Genomic DNA, 5,000 nt, shown 5'->3' with positions numbered 1-5,000 from the left:
ATTTTTGAGAATGCCTTTGGATTTCTGTTATGAAAGGCCATTAGTCAGAACATTTGTTTTACAATGGAGTCCATTATTATTATTATTATCAAAATTATTATTATTCTAATAATGATTCTACGCGTCCATTAATATGTATATCATGAACACTGTAGTCATTAAAATATTTTGCTCATTTGAGAATAGTCATAATTTGCAGATTCGTATTCATAGTCGTATTTACTGTAAGACCTCTATCTTATTTTAAAAAACTATTTCTAGTTTCAGATCAGCATATTAACACAATTTGAGGTAAATACTTTATCCCTTAATTAGATGGGTCATAATTTACTTTGGGACTTTGTTCACAATTTTAACTATTATTAAATCAATAATTAGAAATTAAATGTTTTAATAACTGTCTCCATATTGGCTATTTAAAAATCAGCGCACAGGGAATATTTACTGTAGAAATACCTGTATATGCATAAAGTGTCGCCTGCAAGTTATGGACGAAACGTGTGTCATTTGTCTATTTCTGACGCGTCATATCAAACCGGGAGCTCAGAGAATACGATTCAAGAAAACATTTCATTATTCCTGATAACATTACAAAGTAGTTAATGGTATTACCACTACTGCTATTATTACAAATTCTACCGCTTCCTCAAATCCTATTATCATTACTGCTTCTAATACCATTACGTTTACAACAATGACTACCTGCATTAATTATTGCTAGTATATGTTATTACTGCAGTCACACTAGTAATACTCACAAAATCAGTTCGTAGCTTCCACAGACTGACGCTTAAAGAGTGAGACAATACTTGTAGTAGCGCATTTCTGAATCTTTTTGATTTTTACAGACCTTAAATAGCACGCTACGGATTTTTATTGCGGTTGCTACTGCTGTCTTCCTTTTCTTTTGATATTTAGTGCATAAGGAGAAAGGTGTAAAGAGGAAGCTGTTTTCTCATCTTCATTGGGGATAAGATGCATTTACTATTAAAGGAAGATGTATTTATCATTTAAGTAAGACTCCTTTATTAATACAGGAAGATATATTTACTACTAACGGAAGACGGTTTTACAACTACAATGCATTTACCCCCATTTCCTGACGGAGGCGATTCATTCATGCCAGCAACTTTCCGCTTAACCCCTGGGCGACGACCGAGGAAAATTTCAACGTGAAGCCATTATTCCCGAAATGAAGTTCATTATGCGTAACTTGGACACTAAGATACCTGACTGTTCTCACGATAAAGATCCTGATTTATGTCGTGCAGTCCACTTAAGTGCAGGACATTAGCATGCTGAGCGGGCAGAATGTACAGTATTAAAATTTCGCTATAAGGAGGGAGGCGAAAGAAGGATTTCGGATTTTCAGTTGCATTACTCCCAAGTCGAAAGATATTCTGAATATTAGATTCCATTATGGCAGTTGTGCTGTTGTGAGGACTTTTGCAACTAGATAACTCCTTAGCATAAACATCTGGATTAAACGATTGACATTTATAACTGTTTGTTTTACATAAGAGTTAGATGCCTTTTTCCATTTAATATACATTATGTAAGACTATGACGCTTAATATATCTGCCTGAACATTTAACTAGAGGTCCGTGTTTTGAGATCTTTCAAGGAACGAATAGCTTCAGAGGCATACGCAGGTTTGTGTCGTCATGCAGAGCCTAAATTTTGTCTATGTGAGTGAAAAAAATAAATCTTATCTTCTGACGAACAAAGGGTCGAATTTTCATGTTATAGAGATGTATACGAAGCTACTGCTGAGATTTATTATTTCTATTTTTTTTTATTATTATTCTATCTCTTCGTTTGTTCTTTTATTCTAGCCACTGCTATTGTTGCCATTGCCACTACTGACACAAACAGCCATCAGGCGAGTTACTCATAACTATGCTACAACTAATATTATTGTTACTGCTACTACTACTACCGCTACCGCAACTACTACTACTACTACTACTACTTCTACTACTACTACTACTACTACTGCTGCTGCTGTTGCTCCTGCTGCTACTATTACAACTACTTCTACAACTACCACTTATACTGTACCTACTACTATTTTTGTCATCACCATTACTACTACTACTACTACTACTACTACTTTTTCTTCTGCTACTACTAATGCTTGAAAAAGTCATGCGAGTTTCGGCATCTGCTAGCTCTTAGTCTATTTCACAGAGAGGGCCGGTATTGAGGTATTAAGGTATCTTTAAGGTATTTTTTATGCTTGATGTCTGAGTTCCTCTCAAGCACAAGGAGAGCGGATAAGAGAAGCAAGAAAGACAGAAGATATCTCTATAGCTCTTCCGTTGTTATTTTTACTCCGACGTGACTTCAGTTAGCCTTGGGTAGGATGGTCTGAGGTCCCACAATTCATCACAAACTTGAACGACAAATGGAGTGAAAAATCCGTGATTTGTGTATTATTTGTATTTTATTTTAATATTTTTTAGTTTACTACGTCTCCCTTTATTCATGTTTATTTTGCTCATGGGCTGTTGCTGATTCCCTATTTCGCGAAGCCACAAGATGTTGAAGAAAGCACTGTGCCCGCGTGCCCAGAATCCCCGGGTACTGTAGTCAGCTCTTTGCCTCATCTTGTGTGTTAGCCAATTGGCAGGTCAGTCTTCTAACATTCCAGTGAAAATTGAGTTGGCTTTAATGTCACCCAACGGCCCATTTCTCGCAGCAATTTTGGCTTTTAAATCTCGTACTTAATCATTCTGAATATAGACAAAACCATCCGTTCTTTCGCTTCTTGTACTCTGACGCCATGACCCATTCCCTGCATCATTTTGGCAATTGCAGCTCCTGCTTCATCATTACGAAGACGAAATCTCCCTTCCTGCACTTCCCTGCACGACCAACATCAGAGGAACATCCATGTGAGACTGGCTTGGTAGATCGGCTTCCCGATGACCTTACCGAGGGGCTTTGACGTTGGTGAATTCCTAAAGCCTCTGTTTTGGTTTTCCAAGGTTATTAACCAGCTTCGGGAATAACGATAATAGTGGTGATAATGACAATGGTGAGGGTTATAATGAGGATAATGGTGAGGGTGACGATGATGATGATAATAATGACGATGGTGATGGTGGTGCTGATGATGATAGTAATGAAGATAATGATTTAGATGATAATGATGAAGACGATTATAATGGATATAATGATAACACAATTATACCCCTTCTAGATATGGTCGTTATTTCTATCATTATAACATAATAATCAGGCTATTGGCAATGATAAAAACATTCTGTAGTAACAATAAGAATCAGAATAATAATGATCCTAGGCTGCTGATAATGATGGTGCTGATGATAGTGATTATCCTCATGTTTGTGAACGTATATGATATATGGAATACGTATTTGTTGGACGCATAGTATGAGGGAGAGATAATATAGCCACAGCACTGAATAACAGCGTATTTATTAATGGCGGTAAGCTTCCTATTGTATCTGTAAAGAAATAAAAAGGGACTCTATTGACCCCCGACAGTGTAGCCACACCCAGGAAACACCCACTAAAGCGAAATAAAAATTTGTTGGTAATAGCGTAATAGACTGACCTGAGGGGGAGCCGGGTGCCGTTCGCGTGCAGGCACGTGAGCTGTCTCTCCTGCCGGCCCACGCGAGGCACCTGCTCCGTCGGGGCTGCCAGGGCCCCTTTCCTCCTCTCCGCGTCCTTCTGTTGCCGTTCCTCCTCCTCCTGCTCCTCTTGTTCCTCCTCGGCCCTCAGAGCCTCGGGAGGGTACACCTCCAAGATGGCGTTGCTGGGCCCGAGGTCGACCTCGCGGGAGGCCTCGGGAACGGTGGCGTCGGGTTCCCTCGCGAAGTAGAGGGACGCGTCCGGGGCGGCCGAGGGCGAGGGAGCCTGGCCGAGGAGGAGGCTCGTGCAGGCGCCCCACTCGCCGACGCGGAGTCTCACCGAGGACGACCCCTTCTCCTCCTCCTCTTCCTCCCACTGCTCCTGCTCCTGCTCCCGAGCGTCCTCAGGGAGGGAGGCGTCGGGGCTCTGCATGCAGTCGGCGATGCACAGGCGATACTCGCTGAGGGGCGGGCAGGGGGCGCCGCCGTGGGCCGGGGCCACCACCACGCTGCGGGTGCGGTGCTTGGACGCCTCGCACGTCTCGCAGGGCGACCAGGTGCCCCAGGGGCCGACGACGCAGCCCTGAGGGCACAGGGTGGTGCAGGGCGCCGCGGTGGCGGGGGCAGGGTCGGGGCACGCGCCGGGGGAGGGCACGACCACGCCGTCCACCTGGCAGCTGACATTCCTGAAGCGGCGTCCGGAGCACAGGCCGTCCGCGTCCACCTGCGTCGGGGCGTCCGCCTGGCACGGCGACCACTGGTCCGCCACCCAGGTGCCGTCTGCGGGGAGAAGGGCGCCGTTAGATAACATAATATATTGTATAAAACACACACACACACACACACACACACACACATGAATACATAGATATCCTACACATGGCAAAAACTAAAAAAGAAAAAAGAAAAAAAAATGCGACGAAACAAATGGCCGTGACTCTATACGATAGAAAAAGCTTTCGCACGGCTTGTGGCGATAGGAACAACGAGAGCCTTTTTCCCTCCTGTCTCTGTTTTATTATTTCTTTCTTTTATTCCAAATCCTCTATCACATTGAGCCAAAGAGATTGTGAAATGCTGAAATGTTTTCGTTTTTTTTTTTATCTGTATTTGAATTGCTTTGGGAGTGTTGCAGATCAGATTATGCATTGCAAGGTGAGGGAGAAAAAACGTACATCAGTTTTATTATTATTATTTTTTCTTTGTAGTATGAAAGCTCGTTTGCACATAATACTCTCCGGATTATAAACTCCTATCGATATATAAGGAGGAAGGTCTCTTTTTCCTCCCTCCCTTCCCCCCCTCCCCCCCCCTCTGGTAGAATCCCAATTTCGAAACCATCAGCGCGACTTTGAGCCGGCCGGGCGACGCTCAAAGAAAAGGAGATCGAGTTGCAA

The sequence above is a fragment of the Penaeus chinensis genome, chromosome 23 (assembly GCF_019202785.1).
Source record: "Penaeus chinensis breed Huanghai No. 1 chromosome 23, ASM1920278v2, whole genome shotgun sequence".
NCBI lineage: Eukaryota > Metazoa > Arthropoda > Malacostraca > Decapoda > Penaeidae > Penaeus > Penaeus chinensis.
The sequence above is the reverse complement of the archived record's forward strand: the minus strand, read 5'-3'. Positions refer to the sequence as shown.